The following is a 23724-nucleotide window of genomic DNA, read 5'->3' as shown; positions in this document are numbered from 1 at the left end:
CATTCTCCTAGTCTTCCAGTCTTGAAATTTTTAAGTCATCTTTGACCCCTACCTTTTCAAGGCTTGAATGTTTTTGGTTTGTTTGGTTTTTTGCTTCAGAACTTCTTCTTTTTTTTTTCTTTTTAGTTCCCTTGTCTTCCCAAGGCCACTAGACTGTTTTGCCTCTAACATAAATAAATACCTCAATCAGCCTCCTTGCTCCAAGCTTTCTATTTTACTCTCTTCCGTATGCTTTTGCCAAATTTCTATTAGTGATACTTCTTTTTTCTAAATTTTCTCTGGTTAAAATGTTTTCATATTGTCTATAGGAGAAAGCCTATTCTGTTACATTGGCCTATGTTACTACACCTTTGCAAATACTGTCATCACTGTAGCTTTATTGTAAATAAATCTTAAAATCCTCCAATTTCATTCTTCTTATTCAAAGCTGTTTTAGTTATTCTAGTTCCTTTGTTCTCCTGTATAAGTCTTAGAGTCAGTTTTCTACATCTACAAAATTCTGCTAGGATTTTGATTGGCATTGCATTAAATATGTAGGTCAGTTTGGTGAGAATAGACATCATATGTTGAATCTTCCAATCACAGAGCATGGTATGTCTCTACTTAGGTCTTTTATGACTTCTTTCAATAGTGTTTTATAGTTTTCAGCATCTAGATCTTGTACATATTTTATTAGGTTTAATGCCTAAGTATTTATATTTTTGGAGTTATTATAAATGGCACTGGTTTTTAAAATTTTGGCTTCCAATTATACATTGCTAGTATATAGAAATATAATTAATTTTTTCCTCAATTAAGAAATTGTGGGAAAATACATAACATAAAATTGATCATCTTAATCATTTTTCAGTGAACAGTTAGGTATGTATTAAGTACATTCAAATTATTGTGCAACCATCAATGCCATTCATCTCCAGAACTCTCTCCTCTTTTGTTTTTGTTTTTTTTTTAATTTTTTAAAAATTTATTTATTATTTATTTATGGCTGTGTTGGGTCTTTGTTTCTATGCGAGGGCTTTCTCTAGTTGCGGCAAGTGGGGGCCACTCTTCATTGCGGTGCGCGGGCCTCTCACTGTCGTGGGCACTCTTGTTGCGGAGCACAGGCTCCAGACGCGCAGGCTCAGTAGTTGTGGCTCACGGGCTTAGTTGCTCTGCAGCATGTGGGACCCTCCCAGACCAGGGCTCGAACCCGTGTCCCCTGCATTGGCAGGCAGATTCTCAACCACTGTGCCACCAGGGAATCCCTCCTCTTTTGTTTTTAAGACAATTTTTAAAGAGCAGTTAACGGTTCACAGCATTTAAGTTTCCTCCATATCTTTTCATGGCTTGATAGCTCATTTCCTTTTAGCACTGAATAATATTCCATTGTCTGGATGTACCACAGTTTATTTATCCATTTACCTACTATAAAGGACATCTTGGTTGCTTCCCAGTTTTGGCAGTTATGAATAAAGCTGCTGTAAACATCTGTGTGCAGGTTTTTTTGTGGGTGCATAAGTTTTCAACTACACTGGGTAAATACCAAGGAGTGTAATTGCTGGATCATATGGTAAGAATCTGTTTAGTTTTGTAAGAGACCACCAAACTGTCTTCAAACGTGGCTGTACCAGTCCATATTCCCACCAGCCGTGAATGAGCCTTTCTGTTGCTGCACATCCTTGTCAGCATTTGGTATTGTCATGGTTCCAGATTTTGGCCATTCTAGTAGATGTGTAGTGGTGTCTCATTTTAATTTGCATTTCCCTGAAGACATATGATGTGGAGCATCTTTTTATATGCTTATTTACCATCTGTATAACTTCTTTGGTGAGGTGTCTGTTAAGGTCTTTGTCCCATTTTAAAATTGGGTTGTTTGTTTTCTTTTTGTTTGTTTGTTTTCTTATTGTTGAGTTTTAAGAGTTCTTTGTATATTTTGGACAATAGTCTTTTATCAGATGTGTCTAGCAAATATTTTTTCCCATATTGTAGTTTGTATTATCATTCTCTTGACATTGTCTTTTTTCTTTTCTCAATATTCAAATTTTTATTATGTGCTTGATGAAAAATTAAAGAACACATTACTTAGTGTTACCCATAATTCTTTTTTTCACACACACTGTATTTTATTTTTACAAGAGATAAGTAAACTGACACCAAGCATTGTAAATGGATGACCACAACAAAAGCAACAATGATTGCAATTACCAAACATGAAACACACTCATACTATTGACATTGTCTTTTGCAGAGCAGAACTTTTTTTTTTTTTTTTTAAAGAGAACATGCTGTGATCAGAGCAGTAATTATTTTTTTGGGGGGGGTTGTTTATTTATTTATTTATGGCTGTGTTGGGTCTGTGCGAGGGCTTTCTCTAGTTGCAGCAAGTGGGGGCCACTCTTCATCACGGTGCACGGGCCTCTCATTATCGCGGCCTCTCTTGTTGTGGAACACAGGTTCCAGACGCGCAGGCTCAGTAATTGTGGCTCATGGGCCTAGTTGCTCCACGGCATATGGGATCCTCCCAGACCAGGGCTCGAACCCGTGTCCCCTGCACTGGCAGGCAGATTCTCAACCACTGCACCACCAGGGAAGCCCCAGAACTTTTTAATTTTAATGAAGTCTAGCTTGTTTTGTTTTCTGGGTTTTTTTCATGGATTATGCCTTTGGTATGGTATCTAAAATGGCATCGCCATAGCCAAGACATCTAGGTTTTCTCCTTTGTTATTTCCTATGAGATTTATAGTTTTGCATTTTATATTTAGGTGTGTGATCCTTTTTGAGTTAATTTTTGTGAAGGGTGGAAGGTCTGTATTCTGCTCGTTTTGGATGGCATGTCCTATAAATATCTGTTAAGTCCATCTGGTCTAATGTGTCATTTAAGCCTGCTGTTTCTTTATTCATTTTCTGTCTGCATGATCAATCCATTGATGTAAGTGGGGTACTAAAGTCCTCTACCATTATTGTGTTACTGTCAATTTCTCTGTTAATATTTGCTTTTTATATTTAAGTGCTCTTATATTAAGTGCATATACGTTTATTTATGTTATATCTTCTGCTTGGATCGATCCCTTTATCATTATATAAAGCAGTTCTTTCTCTTTTATTACAGACTTTGTTTTAAAGTCTATTTTGACTGATGTGGGTATAGCTACCCCAGGTTTTTTTGTTTGTTTTTTTCCATTTGCATGGGTTGTCTTTTTCCATTCCTTCACTTTCAGTCTATCTGTGTCTTTAGCTCTGAAGTGACTCTTTTGTAGGCAACATATAGATGGGCCTTGATTTTTTAATTTTTAATCCAATCGGCTACCCTGTATTTTTTGATTAGAGAATTTACTCCATTGACATTTAAAGTAATTATTGATAAGTATGTACTTATATCCATTTTTTTATTTGTTTTCTGGCTGTTTTTATGGTTCTTCTCTGTTCTTTTCTTCTTCTTCTAGTCCACTTCTTTGTGGCTTGATGATTTTCTTTAATGTTACATTTGGGTTCCTTTCTTTTTATTTTTTGTGTATCTATTGTAAGTTTTTAATTTATGGTTACCATGATGTTCATATATATATTGACCTATAACTATATCTACTTGTTTTAAAATGATAGTCTTTTAAGTTCAAACACATACAGGGATTCAGGGTCTTCCTACTCCACCATCTTGACTCTGTCTCTCAAGCTTGCTTTTTATTGTTATTTGTTAGCAGTTCTAAATGATACCAGTAATAGTATGCTCCTCCATGAAAAAAATATTTTGTTAATCTGTTTGAAACAACTGCTGCCATTACTGTTAAGTATTACTCATATGTATATAAATTTAAATTAGCATGTGTTATTAAAGAAGCATTAATAAAGAGTACATTCTGTTTAGAAGTTTATTCAGAGAACTTCCATTTGACAGTTGCTCTAGACCCATAGGAATTCAGCTATTTGTACTCATTTTAAGAATAAGCTTATAAAAGTTTGAAATTACTCAGATTGAAGTTTTGTCTCCAATCCCATTGGTATTACATATTCTTATATTTAAATGTTAGATTAAAATTTAATAATGAGAACACATTGACTAAAAAGACAGGGAGAATTTAAGTTACTTTAATTATATCATTGTATGGGAATCACTTGAAAATTCTATCTGTGTTTAAAATTTATAAAAATGAAACAGCATGCTAATTGCAAGGTAGGATATTTTTGTTTGCAAAGTGTATGTTTTAGTTCTTCCATCAGCTACAGCAAAGATGTTGATGACTCTGGTTATAGGTCTATTGAATGTAAGTGTAAAAAGAAGATAAAAATTTGGAAGATCATTGGCAAATTTGTAGAAGTTGAGGCATAAGAACAGAAACTAATATTAATTATTTATTATGGTGACAGAAATGTAAATGTATATTCTTTTAAACATATAAAAATGTAGTTAAAAACATTAATCTGTTGCTTTTTCATTTTTATTCTATAATATTTTATTTTTTACTGACATAATGTGAAATTAAAGAAAATTTTTATTGCTTGTATTCTTTTCTGACCATTGTTATTATTATTTTATTTTGTGATTATTACTGAGAATACTTCTATCATATAGAGGAGGCATTGTTGAGAAATTTTCAACTCCATCTGTCAAATAAGCTTGTTATGCCACTGATCCTGACTACCTTACAAAACAGCAATTCTAATCTATTTCTAGGTAAAAACCTAGGAATAGAAAATGAGTGCAAATGTCCACTGAAAGACAAATTCATAGCTAGCTTATTTACAACCAAACCCTGGAAACAACTCAAAAGTCCATCAACAGGAGAATGGATAAACTGTGGTGTTTAAGAAAACAATGGACTTCTATACAACAGAAAGTTGATTAAACTAATGGTACACAATGACATGGATGAATATAAAATATTACGTTGAGTAAAATAAGCCAGATACAAGAGTACTTCCCATATTATTTCATTTATAAAAACAGGCAACAATGCTGTGATAAAAAATCTACATTAATAAAACATTAATGTAGTATAAAAATAATAGCTTAATTTTGCTCTTGATAAACACTATTTTCTCCTGACTGTGTTTAGTTCATACTCTTGTTTTCTTTCAGGTGTAGCTAAAGAAAGACTGAATCTGTTTTCCATTAGCCTCTGCTTAGACAAATGGCTATCGGATTCCTCTTACAGAGAATCCTGTATCCATCTGCCTGCCTCCTGAGACATGTTCCTTAAAATTTCCTTATGATCATACTTTGTATACATTATTGTTTTAAATGATGAGCCAGTGAATGAGTTTATGACAGTTTAGCAAGGCTGCTACTATTCCTAATAACCACCAGTGACTGTCAGTTGAATATGTATGAAGTCACAGAGCATAGGGCTTGGCATATGGTAAGTGCTTAAATAAATAAATTCTTGATAAAGGAAAAATATAGTCCTAGTTGTTTTAAATACACTGATGTAAGATTTATACACAGTATTACCATTTTCCTCATATGGATATTCTTTTATTGTTTTTGGAGGTCTGACACAACTGTCTCTATGGTAGCAAATATGAACTTGGTGTTTGCTCTCTAAAAACAAATGCATTAATGAAGAAATTATACATGACACCAATTTTTTCAAATTTCCAAAAGATAATTAGTTTGAGGAGACTGGCTATGCACATCTATTCAGTTTATAAAAAGCTAACTGCAATTCTTTCCTCACAAATATTTATCTTGCCTTCCTAGAGTCCCATATTTCAGCAGGTGTTTCATTTATATTGGCAAGTTCTCCATTTTTGTCTATATTAGAGTACAGTATAATCAATCCATTAAATATCATTAAGCTATTACAAAGTGTCTGCTAGGTACTTAATTTATATAATTGGAGTAAATGGCCTCTTTGTAACATTTATGACAGGTCACTCAAGCAGAAGAGGAGCCAATGTTACAGAGATTTTTTTCACTTGAGATTGTCATTCTCAAACTTCAGTGAGCAAGAGCTCACAGGTATTGGCAGACAATAGCCAATATTTAATAATAAATTAAATGGAGTATAATCTATAAAAATATTGAATCACCAGTTTACCCCTGAAACGAATGTAATAATGTAATCAACTATACTTCAATAAAATAAATAAATATAATCCCTATAGGTTTTTCCTTTCCAGGTGATGTGTCTCATTTACTCCACAAAAATCACTATTTTCTGGTCTCTGTGCCAACTTGCAGATGGCATGAGCTAGATATAAAAGTTGTTTTATGTACAAAGTTAAACTGTCATTGTCACAAGTTAGCAATATCTCAATTTGGCTCACCCCAAATACCATTCCCTAACAAAAGAGCTTAGCTGCTTTACTTATAAATAACTAGAATAACTAACACAAATAAAGTTAATATTTAATGAGCCCTTTCTACCTGTGAAGTACAGCACTAAGGCTTGTTGTTTATCCTCTCATTTGATTCTTGCAACAGTCTTATAAGTGCACATTATTTACTTTCTTTCAAAATGAGGAAATCAAGGCTTAGATAATTTAAGTTATTGATCATAGTTTTAGAGGCAAAGCCAGTTTTGATCCCAAGTCTGTCTTTCCAAAGTCTATGCTCTTAATCAACTTCGCTATTCTTTCTTTCCATGTCTAGAAGTAGACTATCACATTTTAGTGAATTCGTACCCATTGTGAACCTTGACGACATCAAACATAGTTTCAATTGTTACAGCTAACTTTATGATATATTGCAATATTAGGCATGGAACATCTCCCATCTTTATTCTTTTTGTAAAATTCTTTTGACATAAAAAAATCAATTTGATTCCTGATGAATTAGAATTTACTAATCAAACTACCTCCCAATTATTTTGTTTGAGATTGCATATAATTTATATATTAATTTGGTAAAATTAACAACTTTACTAGATTTCAAGTCTTCCTAAGACTTGAAATGATTAATTTTCATACATTAAACAAATTTTTATGCCTTTCAGTAGTTTTACATTTCTGACAAATACATTAGGTCGGATATATTTCTTACCAAGTTTAATCATAAATATAGATATAGATAAATACAATTATGTGAATATGTGTGTGTGTGTGTATATATATATATATATATATATATATATATACACACATATATATTTATACACAGTTGAACCCTGAACAATGTTGGGGTTAGGAGTGATGACCCTCCGCTCAGTTGAAAACCCAGCATAACATATAGTTGGCCCTCTGAATACATGGTTCCTCCGTAACAATCGTTCTGCATCCATGGATCTGACCAACAGCAGGTTATGTAGTACTGTAGAAGTTAATGCTGAAAAAAATCTGAGTATAAGTGGACCTGTGCAGTCAAACCTGTGTTGTTCAAGGGTCAACTGTATTATAAATTTCTTTTTGGTAGTATAAAGTTTGGGAAATTAGTAATTTCAAAATTCGTATTGTAAAACAGTACAATTTTCCAAGAGGCCCATGATTTGTTGAAAGAAAATCCTTAATATCATGCATATATTTGGACAAATTATCTTTATCTCTATAACTTTATAATTATAGATTTTTATAAAATTGATGTAGCCAGAGAGACAACCCCCATGTTTTTCAAACTAAGAACATAGGAGAGGAGAGGAGCTTCAAGATGGCAGAAGAGTAAGGCACGGAGATCACCTTCCCCCCCACAAATACATCAGAAATACATCTACATGTGGACCAACTCCTACAGAACACTTACTGAACGCTGGCAGAAGACCTCAGACCTCCCAAAGGCAAGAAACTCCCCGCATACCTGGGTAAGGCAAAAGAAAAAAGAAATAACAGAGACAAAAGAATAGGGACGGGACCTGCACCAGTGGGAGGGAGCTGTGAAGGAGCAAAGGTTTCCACACACTAGGAAGCCCCTTCGCGGGCGGAGACTGCGGGTGGCGGAGGGGGGAAGCTTCGGAGCCACGGAGGAGAGTGCAGCCACAGGGGTGCGGAGGGCAAAGCGGAGAGATTCCCGCACAGAGGGTCGGTGCCGACCAGCACTCACCAGCCCGAGAGGCTTGTCTGCTCAGCCGCCGGGGCGGGCGGGGCTGGGAGCTGAGGCTTGGGCTTCGGAGGTCGGATCCCAGTAAGAGGACTGGGGTTGGCAGCGTGAACACAGCCTGAAGGGGGCTAGTGCGCCACAGCTAGCCGGGAGGGAGTACGGAAAAAAGTCTGGAGCTGCCGATGAGGCAAGAGACTTTTTCTTGCCTCTTTGTTTCCTGGTGCGTGAGGAGAAGGGATTAAGAGCACCACTTAAAGGAACTCCAGAGACGGGCATGGGACACTAAGGCTGCTGCTGCCGCCTCCAAAAAGCCTGTGTGCGAGCACAGGTCACTCTCCACACCGCCCCTCCCGGGAGCCTGTGCAGCCCGCCACTGCCAGGGTCCTGTGATCCAGGGACAACTTCCCCGGGAGAATGCACGGCGCGCCTCAGGCTGGTGCAACGTCACACTGGCCTCTACTGCCGCAGGCTCGCCCCGCCTCCGTACCCCTCCCTCCCCCCGGCCTGAGTGAGCCAGAGCCCCCGAATCAGCTGCTCCTTCAACCCCGTCCTAAGCAAAGAACAGACGCCCTCAGGCGACCAACACGCAGAGGTGGGGACAAATCCAAAGCTGAACCCCGGGAGCTGTGCCAACAAACAAGAGAAAGGGAAATTTCCCCCAGCAGCCTCAGGAGCAGCGGATTAAATCTCCACAATCAACTTGATGTACCCTGCATCTGTGGAATACCTGAATAAACAACAAATCATCCCAAATTGAGGAGGTGGACTTTGGGAGCAATGATATATATATATTTTTTCCCTTTTTCTATTTTTGTGAGTGTGTATGTGTATGATTCTGTGTGTGATTTTGTCTGTAAAGCTTTACTTTTACCATTTGTCCTAGGGTTCTCTCTGTCCGTTTTTTTTTTTTTTTTTTTTTCTAGTATAGTTTTTAGCGCTTGTTATCATTGGTGGATTTGAGTTTTGGTTTGATTGCTCTCTTCTTTCTTTTTTTTTATTACTTAAAAAATTATTTTTTAATAATTATTTTTTATTTTAATAACTTTATTTTATTTTCTTCATTCTTTCTTTTTTGTTCTCCCTTTTATTCTGAGCCACGTGGAAGACAGGCTCTTGGTGCTTCAGCCAGGCATCAGGGCTGTGCCTCTGAGGTGGGACAGCCAATTTCAGAACATTGGTCCACAACACACCTCCCAGCTCCACATAACATCAAATGGTGAAAATCTCCCAGAGATCTCCATCTCAACGCCAAGACCCAGCTGCACTCATCGACCAGCAAGCTACAGTGCTGGACACCCTATGCCAAACAACTAGCAAGACAGGAACACAATCCCACCCATGAGCAGAGAGGCTGCCTAAAATCACAATAAGGCCACAGACACCCCAAAACACACCACCAGACGTGGTCCTGCCCACCAGAAAGACAAGATCCAGCTTCATCCACCAGAACACAGGCACTAGTCCCCTCCACCAGGAAGCCTATATAACACACTGAACCACCCTTAGCCACTGGGGGCAGACACCACCAACAACAGGAACTACAAACTTGCAGCCTGTGAAAAGGAGTTCCCAAACACAGTAAGCTAAGCAAAGTGAGAAGACAGAGAAACACATAGCAGTTGAAGGAGCAAGGTAAAAACCTGCCAGACCTAACAAATGAAGAGGAAATAGGCAGTCTACCTGAAAAAGAATTCAGAATAATGATACTAAAGATGATCCAAAATCTTGGAAATAGAATGGAGAAAATACAAGAAACGTTTAACAAGGACCTAGAAGAACTAAAGAGCAAACAAACAGAGATGAACAACACAATAAATGAAATTAAAAATTCTCTAGAAGGGATCAATAGCAGAATAACTGAGGCAGAAGAACAGATAAGTGACCTGGAAGATAAAAAAATGGAAATAATTACTGCAGAGCAGAATAAAGAAAAAAAATGAAAAGAATTGAGGACAGACTCAGAGACCTCTGGGACAATATTAAATGCACCAATATTCGAATTATAGGGGTCCCAGAAGAAGAAGAGAAAGAGAAAGTGACTCAGAAAATATTTGAAGAGATTATAGTTGAAAACTTTCCTAATATAGGAAAGGAGATAGTTAATCAAGTCCAGGAAGCACAGAGAGTTCCATACAGGATCAATCCAAGGAGAAATATGCCAAGACACATATTGCTCAAACTATCAAAAATTAAATACAAAGAAAAAATAGTAAAAGCAGCAAGGGAAAAACAACAAATAATGTACAAGGGAATCCCCATAAGGTTAACAGCTGATCTTTCAGCAGAAACTCTGCAAGCCAGAAGGGAGTGGCAGGACATATTTAAAGTGATGAAGGAGAAAAACCTACAACCAAGATTACTCTACCCAGCAAGGATCTCATTCAGATTTGACGGAGAAATTAAAACTTTTACAGACAAGCAAAAGCTAAGAGAATTCAGCACCACCAAACCAGCTTTACAACAAATGCTAAAGGAACTTCTCTAGGCAGGAAACACAAGAGAAGGAAAAGACCTACAATAACAAACCCAAAACAATTAAGAAAATGGTAATAGGAACATACATATCAATAATTACCTTAAATGTAAATGGATTACATGCTCCAACCAAAAGACATAGACTGGCTGAATGGATACAAAAACAAGACCCATATATATGCTGTCTACAAGAGACCCACTTCAGACCTAGGGACACATACAGACTGAAAGTGAGGGGATGGAAAAAGATATTCCATGTAAATGCTAATCAAAGAAAGTTGGAGTAGTAATTCTCATACCAGACAAAATAGACTTTAAAACAAAGACTATTATAAGAGACAAAGAAGGACACTACATAATGATCAAGGGATCAATCCAAGAAGAAGATATAACAATTGTAAATATTTATGCACCCAACATAGGAGCACCTCAATACCTAAGGCAAATGGTAACAGCCATAAAAGGGGAAATCGACAGTAACACAATCATAGTAGGGGAATTAAACACCCCACTTTCACCAATGGACAGATCATCCAAAATGAAACTAAGTAAGGAAACACAAGCTTTAAATGATACATTAAACAAGATGGACTTAATTGATATTTATAGGATATTCCATCCAAAAACAACAGAATACACTTTCTTCTCAAGTGCTCATGGAACATTCTCCAGGATAGATCATACCTTGGGTCACAAATCAAGCCTTGGTAAATTTAGGAAAATTGAAGTCATATCAAGTATCTTTTCTGACCACAATGCTATGAGACTAGATATCAATTACAGGAAAAAACTCTGTAAGAAATACAAATATATGGAGGTTAAACAATACACTACTTAATAACCAAGAGATCACAGAAGAAATCAAAGAGGAAATCAAAAAATACCTAGAAACAAATGACAATGAAAACACAACGACCCGAAACCTATGGGATGCAGCAAAAGCAGTTCTAAGAGGGAAGTTTATAGCAATACAATGCTACCTTAAGAAACAAGAAACATCTCAAATAAACAACCTAACCTTACACCTAAAGCAATTAGAGAAAGAAGAACAAAAAAACCCCAAAGTTAGCAGAAGGAAAGAAATCATAAAAATCATATAAGAAATAAATGAAAAAGAAATGAAGGAAACTATAGCAAAGATCAATAAAACGAAAAGCTGGTTCTTTGTGAAGATAAAATTGATAAACCATTAGCCAGACTCATCAAGAAAAAAAGGGAGAAGATTCAAATCAATAGAATTAGAAATGAAAAAGGAGAAGTAACCACTGACACTGCAGAAATACAAAGGATCATGAGAGATTACTACAAGCAACTATATGCCAATAAAATGGACAACCTGGAAGAAATGGACAAATTCTTAGAAAAGCACAACCTTCCGAGACTGAACCAGTAAGAATAGAAAATATAAACAAACCAATCACAAGCACTGAAATAGAAGCTGTGATTAAAAATCTTCGAACAAACAAAAGCCGAGGACCAGATGGCTTCACAGGTGAATTCTATCAAACATTTAGAGAAGAGCTAACACCTATCCTTCTCAAACTCTTCCAAAATATAGCAGAGGGAGCAACACTCCGAACCTCATTCTACAAGGCCACCATCACCCTGATACCAAAACCAGACAAAGATGTCACAAAGAAAGAAAACTACAGGCTAATATCACTGATGAACATAGATGCAAAAATCCTCAACAAAATACTCACAAACAGAATCCAACAGCACATTAAAAGGATAATACACCATGATCAAGTGGGGTTTATCTCAGGAATGCAAGGATTCTTCAATATATGCAAATCAATCAATGTGATACACCATATTAACAAATTGAAGGAGAAAAACCAAATGATCATCTCAATAGATTCAGAGAAAGCTTTCGACAAAATTCAACACCCATTTATGATAAAAACCCTCCAGAAAGTAGGCATAGAGGGAACTTACCTCAACATAATAAAGGCCATATATGACAAACCCACAGCCAACATTGTCCTCAATGGTGAAAAACTGAAACCATTTCCACTAAGATCAGGAACAAGACAAGGTTGCCCACTCTCACCACTATTATTCAACATAGTTTTGGAAGTGTTAGCCACAGCAATCAGAGAAGAAAAAGAAATAAAATGAATCCAAATCGGAAAAGAAGAAGTAAAGCTGTCACTGTTTGCAGATGACATGATATTATACATAGAGAATCCTAAAGATGCTACCAGAAAACTCCTAGAGCTAATCAATGAATTTGGTAAAGTAGCAGGATACAAAATTAATGCACAGAAATCTCTTGCATTCCTATATACTAATGATGAAAAATCTGAAAGTGAAATTAAGAAAACACTCCTGTTTACCATTGCAACAAAAAGAATAAAATATCTAGGAATAAACCTACCTAAGGAGACAAAAGACCTGTATGCAGAAAATTATAGGACACTGATGAAAGAAATTAAAGATGATACAAATAGATGGAGAGATATACCATGTTCTTGGATTGGAAGAATCAACATTGTGAAAATGACTCTACTACCCAAAGCAATCTACAGATTCAATGCAATCCCTATCAAACTACCACTGGCATTTTTCACAGAACTAGAACAAAAAATTTCACAATTTGTATGGAGATACAAAAGACCTCGAATAGCCAAAGCAATCTTGAGAACGAAAAATGGAGCTGGAGGAATCAGGCTCCCTGACTTCAGACTGTATTACAAAGCTACAGTAATCAAGACAGTTTGGTACTGGCACAAAAACAGAAATATAGATCAATGGAACAGGATAGAAAGCCCAGAGATAAACCCATGCACATATGGTCACCTTATCTTCGATAAAGGAGGCAAGCATATACAGTGGAGAAAAGACAGCCTCTTCAATAAGTGGTGCTGGGAAAACTGGACAGATACATGTAAAAGTATGAAACCATACTGACACCATACACAAAAATAAACTCAAAATGGATTAAAGACCTAAATGTAAGGCCAGACACCATCTAACTCTTAGAGGAAAACATAGGCAGAACACTCTATGACATAAATCACAGCAAGATCCTTTTTGACCCAGCCCCTAGAGAAATGGAAATAAAAACACAAATAAACAAATGGGACCTAATGAAACTTAAAAGCTTTTGCACAGCAAAGGAAACCATAAACAAGACGAAAAGACAACCCTCAGAATGGGAGAAAATATTTGCAAATGAAGCAACTGACAAAGGATTAATCTCCAAGATTTACAAGCAGCTCATGCAGCTCAATAAGAAAAAAACAAACAACCCAATCCAAAAATGGGCAGAAGACCTAAATAGACATTTCTCCAAAGAAGATATACAGATGGCCAACAGACACATGAAAGAATGCTCAACATCATTAATCATTAGAGAAATGCAAATCAAAACTACCATGAGGTATCATCTCACACCGGTCAGAATGGCCATCATCAAAAAATCTAGAAACAATAAATGCTGGAGAGGGTGTGGAGAAAAGGGAACCCCCTTGCACTGTTGGTGGGAATGTAAATTGATACAGCCACTATGGAGAACAGTATGGAGGTTCCTTAAAAAACTAAAAATAGAACTACCATATGACCCAGCAATCCCACTACTGGTCATATACCCTGAGAAAACCATAATTCAAAAATAGTCATGTACCACAATGTTCATTGCAGTTCTATTTACAATAGCCAGGACATGGAAGCAACCTAAGTGGCCATCAACAGATGAATGGATAAAGAAGATGTGGTGGGCTTCCCTGGTGGCGCAGTGGTTCAGAATATGCCTGCCAATTCAGGGGACACAGGTTCGAGCCCTGGTCTGAGAAGATCCCACATGCCACGGAGCAACTAGGCCCGTGAGCCACAATTGCTGAGCCTGCACATCTGGAGCCTGTGCTCCACAGCAGGAGAGGCCACGACGGTGAGAGGCCCGCGCACCGTGATGAAGAGTGGCCCCCACTTGCCGCAACTAGAGAAAGCCCTCGCACAGAAACGAAGACCCAACACAGCCATAAATAAATAAATAAATAAATAAATAAATAAATAAATAAACCCAAAAGTTAAAAAAAAAAGATGTGGTACATATATACAATGGAATATTACTCAGCCATAAAAAGAAATGAAATTGAGTTATTTGTAGTGAGGTGGATGGACCTAGATTCTGTCTTGCAGAGTGAAGTAAGTCAGAAAGAGAAAAACAAATACCATATGCTAACACATATATATGGAATCTTAGAAAAAAAAAATGGTCATGAAGAATCTAGGGGCAAGACAGGAATAAAGACACAGACCTACTAGAGAATGGACTTGAAGATATGGGGAGGGGGAAGGGTAAGCTGGGATAAAGTGAGAGAGTGGTATGGACATATATACACTACCAAACGTAAAATAGATAGCTAGTGGGAAGCAGCCGCATAACACAGGGAGATTCGATTGGTGGTTTGTGACCACCTAGAGGGAAGCTGTAGGGAGGGTGGGAGGGAGGGAGACGCAAGAGGGAAGAGATATGGGTATATATGTATATGTTTAACTGATTCACTTTGTTATAAAGCAGAAACTAACACACCATTGTAAAGCAATTATACTCCAATAAACATGTTAAAAAAGAAAAGAAGAACATAGGAGAATATAAATGATATATTATTCAATTACAAGTAGTTTGTGAAAAATATGTGTAGCTGTAGCATAATCATATATATAAAATTTTCAATAAATTATATATATAAATGTGTGTAAAACAAATATATATGTAAATATACCAAGAGAGGTACATGCATTGGTTAAAGGTGAAAGAAAAAATACCCAAAATTTAAATGTATTTTCCAGTGATTAGTGAGATTACAGCAATTTGTTTCCTTTGTGCTTTTCTACATTTTCAATTTTTTTCTACAATTAGGTTGTAATTTTTCTACTATTAAACTGAAATTGCTTTTAGAAGAAAGAAACAAGCTATGAAAATAATAGTTGCAAATGAGTATGTTCAAAATGATATGTTGATTAACCTATAATACCCAATAGATTGACTTTATTCTATAGGGAATCTTTTGGTAGCATTGAGGGAGTTTCAATATTATCTTCACAAACAGATTTGAAGATGGGAGGATATAAATACCTTTCCTTCTAAACTGCATTTCTCAAAGAAGATTAATGAGATGAATAATTGTTTTTGACATTTTTGTTCTTGTACTTTAAGAGTTCTTCATGAAAATTTATATTTTATGGCATCTCTGCATCTTCTTATTGGGATTGGGTGAGAATTCAATGCTTTATTTTATTGTCATTATCCTTTCCATGAAATGTGATAGAACATATCATTTTAGTACCAAGAGTTTCTCAGGAGCTGTCAAAATATCTGAAAAAAATTTGAAATGATTTAACTACCAAATGGAACAGGCAGCAATCCTGAACTGAACAGTTAAATAAACATTATGTTCAAGCCTCTGAACCCTTAGGGATACAAGCTATATATTTGTAGAATGAAGATTTGAATTGGTGATATTACATATAGAGTTTGTGTGTTTAACCGTTATACTCTACTAGTTAACTAAATAGCAAAGAGGAGTCATAGACTCATAGACTGTGGGCAGATGTGCCTTAGAAAATCCAGTGCACTACAGATGAGAATCTTAGAACAAGGTCATAAAGTGGTTTAGGCATTGTCATTTAGTAATTTAGAGGTGGAATTGAGACTCAAAGCTTCAGAAGTTTTGTTACATTTTTGTGAACATTTTCTTTGCCAGGATAATGAGTTATGGAACCAATCTATTTAATAGTTTGTGTCTGTAAAAGTGGAATTCATTCTAGCCTTTACTGTACTGTCACAGAATCCAGAAGATTTTCCAACAGTGAAGAATCATAGGGTTATGGAGTTTTAAGGGCAGTCTATGCCTTTGTCTTCAATCCGGTTCTTGTTTAGATTGTTACATCTCTGGAGATAGGCAGAAAGAAGGAGTTCACCACATCTGCCCCAAGCCATACCTCATTACTGTATTCTAGGCAGAATGTAAAATGTAGATAATCTGCTACTTTCAATGATATGACAGCAGTGTGCTTGCTCAATGACTACTGCCAATGTTACCAGCCTCTCATTTTGTACTTTTTAAGTCTAATCTTAATCTCAAACAAATTTTCTCTTTTCCTATTCCTTATGAAGTTTGCAGAAGTGCTTTCCTCAACATAGCCTCCCTTTTTAAAGGAAAAAAATAAACAAAAGAAAAAAACAACCCCCCCCACAAAACCTCTATGTGCATTTCTGTAGAAAATACCCCAATTCTTCTATATATTTACTGTTCAAATATTATTCTTGTCAGAACTGAATTCACAAACCCTATCTTCCTCAAATTTTCTACATTGTTTCCTTTTTTTGAATTACAGTGCAGGCACTTTGAGAAAATGTTTCAGGCTAGCATAGACTTGGCAGTGAAATCTTCATCTACGTTCTGCAGAGTTGGTGACTAGGATATAGAAATAAAAATTTGTGCTGGAATGACTCCCATGTGGTTGGACATGTCATAAAAGCCAGGGAACTGTGAATCCAAGTCTTATTCCCTTGCATGGTTATATACTTAGATCAGCTGTTTCTAAATGGCTAGATCCTTCTTTAGATAACCGAGGCAGGGATTTGGAGGCACAGAACACATTGTATATTCAGAAATGTATACAATTTGTCACTGATAAAATGCATTGTGATGATGTGGACTTAGGTTTATCCCTCTGGGTTTCCACAGGATCTAGCCTTCTCATTTGCTTCACAAGATTATAAGATTAACAGGTGCATTTGTAATTTGGGGCTCTTTTCTGCCTCAGCTATCTTCATGTTAGCCATTGCCTACCAACGTGTTTCATCTTTTCTCCTCATTTGATTTGGGTGTAAACAAAATCTTAATTTTTACTATTTAAATTGAATCCAGATATTCAAAACATTAAACACTGGCTATTCTTTCCACTTTGGTGTTTTTTGTAATGTTACATTCTACCCTGACTTTGATAGTCTCACTTGTAATCTCAAAAAGGGCAGGGAAGGATAATTGTTTTAGAATTATGTGCTTCTGACATATTAGAAACATTCTTGGTTAACTGCATGATAATTATCTACATTGGCATGTAGAGTCCTAGCTCTTAGATTCTTCCCAAATCTGCAGATAAGCTGGCTAATATCTGATCTTTTCTCTCTTCTTAAAGGAGGGGTTATTTTAACATCATTGGTAAAACACAGAGTTACAGTTTTACAGTGTGGGTGAGCTAGGAATGACAGTGTTCTAGCTTAGGAGACACTAAATAAATGTTTGATGATTATGTTCACATATGAGAATTTATTGAGTAAAATTAAAAACAGTCTATTTGAAATTTGGTGTTGTTTTGAGGAATGTATAACCAAAAGAGTCTGTTAGGAATTTGGGGTAATTTTTGATGAATACATAATCAAACATAATGATAATGGATAGGAAACAGCAAAAATGAAATTTTAACTTACTGTCTTACTATTCTACCCATTAATGTCTTAGTAGGAAATGATACATATCCATTGTACAAAGATACAGTCTAGTTTTTTGGTTCAATAGAAAAGTTACAATTGAGTTCTTGAGAAATGGTGAAAACACTTTTGAACCTGCACCAGTCTCACTTTTTAGAGACTGTAGAATAAAACGTATTACATATTTTTTATTCTTAATTTTGTAGAACATTTCACTGTTAATACATTCAGTTTTAAGGTATTTATGAGTGACAAGTTATGGACTAAGGCAAATGGTGTCCACAGCCTGCTCCATAAACCTTTTAGGTAAATATATATTTGAAAAACCTTTAAAAAACTCCTTCCTCCTCAGAATTCTTTATAATATACTTAACACTCTTCAGCGTGTTTTTAAAAAGAGAGACCCTTTACCTTCATATTTGTTCAGTAAGGGGCATCTGAAATACAGAAATTGACACTGCAATCCAATATAAGTTTTCAATTAACCTTGATTAATTTTTTTCATTTCATTTCTCCATTGCAGTGATCAGCCTGAGTGAATATGATAGAAGCAAACAAGACACGGTGACTGAGTTGGTTCTCACAGGGCTTATAGATCTTCTAGGACTGCAGGTCTCCTGTTCCTGGTGTTCTTGGTGATCTCCCTCACCACTGTGGTGGGCAACCTTGGACTGATTTTTCTCATCTGGAAGGACCCCCATCTTCACAACCCCATTTACTCATTCCTTGGCAGTTTAGCCTTTGCAGATGCTTGTTCTTCATCTTCTGTAATTCCCAAGATGTTTATACATTTTTTATCAAAAAATCATGTGATACCTTTCCTTGTATGGCCCAATTTTATTTTTTTAGGTCCAGTGCCACCTCAGAATGTTTCCTCCTGGTAGTGATGGCCTATGACTGCTATATAGCCATATGCAACCTCTTGCTTTATCCAGTGGTGATGCCCAACAGACTCTGTATTCAGTTTATAGCTGTTTCATATTTCATTGGTTTTCTACATTCAGCAATTCATGTGGGTTTGTTATTTAGATTAACTTTCTGCAGGTCCAATGTAATACATTATTTCTACTGTGAAATTTTACAACTGTTCAAAATTTCTTGCACTGATCTTACAGTTAATACACTTCTGGGTTTTATCTCTTCAGCTTTTATACAAGTCTTCAGTTTTATGACCATCATGGTTTCTTACACCCGTGTCCTCTTTGCCATCCTGAAAAAAAAGTCTGAAAAGGGCAGGAGCAAAGCCTTCTCCACATGCAGTGCTCACCTGCTCTCTGTTTGCTTGTTTTATGGCACTTTTTTCTTCATGTATGTGCATCCTGGGTCTGGGCCCTCTGGAGATCACGACAAAATGTATTCTTTATTTTATACAATAATGATTCCTCTACTAAATCTTTTTATTTACAGCCCGAGGAACAAAGAGTTTATACATGACTTGAGAAGAATAATAAAGAAATGAATAGTTGCTAGACAAGTTTCAAACTGTTTCTTCTTTACTGTCTGCTGAAAAAAGCCCCCAGTCCTAAAGATTGGCCATGACTATGCCGTTTCATCAGAGAGCTAGTGGTCATTGTGATCCATGGCTCTGTGTGAAGGAACCCAGCTTCCTATTATGTTTACTTGGATATGGGGCCAGTGAAAGTTTGGTAATCTTACCTGTAACTAGCTCATTTAGAAACACTGTGCTCCATTTTTGTTTAAGCATTTAGCTTTTGCAAATTAGCTATTTTCCTGGGACTTTAAACATTCTAGATAGTAATTGACAGTTTTACTGAGAAATAGCTGTGAGGCTGGCATACAGGGTTAGTCACTTAGTTCCTGAGTGAGCCTAGCTCACTGCTCTGGACCTACAAAGTAATAAGGCTTCACTGTTCTCTGCCATACACAGTAACTCCAGTAGACTGATAAAAATAAAAGTGCTTCTTGACAGAACATAATCCTGAGAAGAAATGTACTATTTAGTGATAAAGGAAAAAGTAAAAAGTTCTAAAATTTGGTGGATCTTAGGAAGACAAATGGAAGCTGGCATGAATTGAATTAAAGAATGGAGCATCAAAATTAACCACAGTTCATATGTATAACTCCACATACTGTTTTTTATAAGGGATATTGCATGTAGCATGATATTCCATAACTTATAAGTTTAGGAATATCTGAGTGTAATAAGAAGCAATTCCAGAGGTCAGCGTTGATTGCATTACTGTTCCAATCAGTTTTAGCAGAAGCTGACTGGGAAGAAGGCAGGGAACCTAGATCAGAGTCAAGAACCTGGTTTAGTATGTAAAGATATGGATGAAAACTTGTGTCAATGAATTCCCTACCACTAATGTACTTCAGTTTGGGACGTGATCACTTAAATATATATACATACCCCAATTTATTTTAGAAGTATTAAATAGACATAAATGATTCAACTCCTCTGTTAGCAAAACAATATGTTCCTTAGACAATCTGTTTTTTCTTAGCACATTCATTTAGGAAAAATAATTATACAAAATGAGAATGTAGTTTAAATTGTTTAAGAATAAAAATATGCTTGTTGTTCTAGTATTTTAAAAACACTTTAGATCTCAATAGTTCCAACAAACATACTAAAAGTATTATCTAAAAATGTAGGCATATGGTAAATTTATTTTATCACTTCAATCTAGCATACAAGCATTAATGGAAAAATTCAACTTGTTTGTATGGTCTCAAGATTAATTCAAATTGGTCCCCAATAACAAAATTTATTTTAAAAATATCCCACATGATTAAAAACTATCTGTACTTGTAGGCGATTTTCAACAATTTCAGTCTTTGCAACTCATCTTGTAAACTAAATTGGTTTCCTTAACATTTTAATTTTCTTTTTGAGTAAAATCTTTTTCTATAATTTACTATTGGCCTTTTAAAAGTAAATACTAAATACTTTTTATCATTTATGTACATGTAAATACATTTATTTCTTAATGTACATGGTACAACATGTTTTATTTGAAGTGTTTGCAAAAACAACTACAGTAGTCTCCCCTTTTCTGTGGGGAAATACGTTCCAAGACACCCGTGGATGCCTGAAACTGCTGATAGTACTGAACCCTGTTTTCTGTTCATGTTTTCTACCCACAACTTTAATGTCACTTCCAGCTTAACTAAGCATTCATCACACACTGTGCCTGTAACTTTTGCAGTTTGAGGTGCAACAGCAAAACTAGCAAGAATTTATTTCTCTTTCTTCACAATTTAACGAACAGAAGATTTGTTCTTACCATAGATGTTAGCAGCCTCAGCATATGATTTTTTTTCTTTCCTATTAAGTTGAGAACTTTCATATTTTCACTTAAAGGAAGCACTTTATGGCTTTTCTTTGGCAATTTCAAATTGCCAACATCACTACCCTTGTGCTTCAGGGCCATCATTAAGTAAAATGAGGGTTACTTGAAAACAAACACTGCAATACCGCAAAACTCAATCTGATAACCCAGACAGCTACTAAGTGACTAAGGGCAGGTAGTGTATATAGCGTGTATGCTAGGCAAAGAGATGGTTCACATCCCGGACAGGATGGAGTAGGACGGTGTGAAATTTCATCATGCTACTCAGAATTGGTGTACAATTTCAAACCTATGAATTGTTTATTTCTAGAACCATTTAATATTTTCAGAACATGATTGACCTTGGGTAATGGAAACTGTGGAAAGCAAAACTGTGGATAAGGGGGAACTACTGTATATGTTATGATATCTTAATATCTTTACAATTGCACAAGTAATACACGATTTTATCAGGATTATTTTCAACAAAATTCCAGCTATTATACACATTAAGTTGAACTATAGTAGTTTCCTCCAGTTTGATGGCCCCCTGAGGAATTGACATTTATACAATCTTGCAATGTCAACTCAGGAGATGCATCAACTTGGGATAAATTAGATCCTAGCTAGGGTTGGTATGAACTGATTGCTGATCTGAAATGTTCCTAAGTGTGTTGTATGTCAAGTATCTCAAAATTGTTTATTGTACAGTCTGTATTTTATGGAATGCAGCTGCACTAAAAAGTGGATGTGAGGCAAATGTCCTTCTAAGTGGTGGGTGACAAGCAAGTTATTTATGCTGAGAGACTGCAGACCCTCCCTGCACCTTCCTTGTGCTGAGTGATCTGTACTTAGATCAGTTTGCATTCAGTGAATGACTTTGGATCAAAAAGTCTACAAATAATAAATGTGGGACAGAGTGTGAAGAGAATCCTCCTACACTGTTGTTGGGAATGTAAATTGGTGCAGCCACTATGGAAAACAGTATGGAGGTTCCCTAAAAAACTAAAAATAGAGTTACCATATGATCCAGCAATCCCACTCTTGTTCACATACCTGGAAAAGACAAAAGCTCTAATTCAAAAAGATACATGCATCCCAATGTTCATAGCAGCATTATTTACAATAGCCAAGACATGGAAGCAACCTAAGAGTTCCTCAACAGATGACTGGATAAAGAAGATATGGTCTATCTATCTATCTATCTATCTAGATATACCATATATATATTTATAATATATATATTACTCAGCCATAAAAAAGACAAATAATGCCATTTGAAGCACCATGGATGGACCTAGAGAACATCATACTAAGTGAAGTAAGTCAGACAGAGAAAGACAAATATATGGTAGCACTTATATGTGGACTCTAAAAAATAGTATAAATAAACTTATTTACAAAACAGAAAGAGACTCACAGACATACTTATGGTTACCAAAGGGGAAGTAGCAGGGGAGGGATAAGCTGGGATTATGGAATGAATAGATGTGCACTACCATATATAAAATAGATAACTGGTTACAGCCGCAGCAAGATGGCAGAGTACAAGGAGGTGGAGCTCACCTCCTCACACAAGTATAATACAAATACATCTACAAATGGAAAAATTCTCACAGAACACCTACTGAACACTAGCAGAAGACCTCAAACACCTGAAAGGACAAGAAAGATCTCCATGTAAGTGAGTAGGATGAACGAAAGAAAAAAAAGGAAGTGGGATGGGACCTGTGCCCCTGGGAGGGAGCTGAAAAAGAAGAAAAGTTCCCACATCCTGGGAAGACCCTCACTGGTGGGGAGATTAGCCAGGACAGAAAGGGAGCTTCAGAGGCTCAGAGGAGAGCGCAACAACTGGGTTGTGTCAGGCAGAACAGAGAGAGCTACACAGACAGTCGTGCCACCACCCTGCACACCCCAGACTGAGATGTGCGTCCGATGGTACAGGGGGCGCTGGGTGCTGAAATGTGGGGCTCAGAGGACAGATCTTGGGAGAGGACTGCTATTGGCTGCGAGAGACAGCCTGAAGGGGCTGGAGTGTGGTATGGCTGCAACCAGGGGTGTTTGTGGAAGAAGCCTGGGCCCACCAAAGAAGCGAAGCTCCATTGTTAAGTGGCACATGAAGGGGAGGGGCTACCATAACAGCCTCTTTCTCCACATGCCGGCTCCTGCCTTAGTGACTCCCATGCCCCAGCCACGGCCTCAGGGGTGCCCACCTTTGTGGGCTCCTGCATCCCAGCCACCACCTCAGCAGGCTCTCATGCCCCAGCCACCACCTCGGGGGCTCTTGTGCCCCAACTGCTGCCTTGATGGGCTACTGCACCCCAGCCACTGCCTCAGCAGGCTCCAGGAGCAGATGCCAGTGGGTTACCCATGCCCATAGGTGGGGCTGAAACCACAGCTGAGCCCCAAAGGCCACGTGACTTAGGAAGCAAGGCTGAAATCTCTCCACATAGCTGTGTGAGCCACAGATTTACACCTCTGCTGCCAGCTTTGTAAATTCAGCACCTGCAGGACATCCAAGTGGATAATGGGTGTTCCCGTGGCTGGGTAGGTTCTGGCCTTAGCAG

The 23724-nt window shown here is 36.8% G+C and overlaps 1 protein-coding gene and 1 pseudogene across 8 annotated transcripts in view; one reads left to right on the top strand and one right to left on the bottom strand.

Moving 5' to 3' along the window:
• The window catches only part of GABRR3 (gamma-aminobutyric acid type A receptor subunit rho3), a 61854-nt gene extending 53562 nt beyond the window's left edge, over positions 1-8292 (bottom strand). For 6 of the 8 annotated variants that reach the window (XM_059921336.1, XM_059921333.1, XM_059921340.1 and 3 more), the window contains exons 1-2: positions 7949-8292; positions 7652-7705 (exon numbers count right to left, since the gene is read on the bottom strand). The gene's annotated coding sequence lies outside the window, so the exon portion shown is untranslated. Of the gene's footprint in view, positions 1-7651; positions 7706-7948 lie in introns of those variants that run through there. The other 2 variants (XM_059921334.1, XM_059921339.1) reach the window with 2 other exon arrangements.
• Positions 7655-19323, top strand: LOC132364415 (olfactory receptor 5AC1-like; annotated as a pseudogene).
• The last annotated feature ends 4401 nt before the right edge of the window (positions 19324-23724 follow it).

The sequence above is a fragment of the Balaenoptera ricei genome, chromosome 4, assembly GCF_028023285.1.
Source record: "Balaenoptera ricei isolate mBalRic1 chromosome 4, mBalRic1.hap2, whole genome shotgun sequence".
NCBI lineage: Eukaryota > Metazoa > Chordata > Mammalia > Artiodactyla > Balaenopteridae > Balaenoptera > Balaenoptera ricei.
The sequence above is the reverse complement of the archived record's forward strand: the minus strand, read 5'-3'. Positions and strand labels throughout refer to the sequence as shown.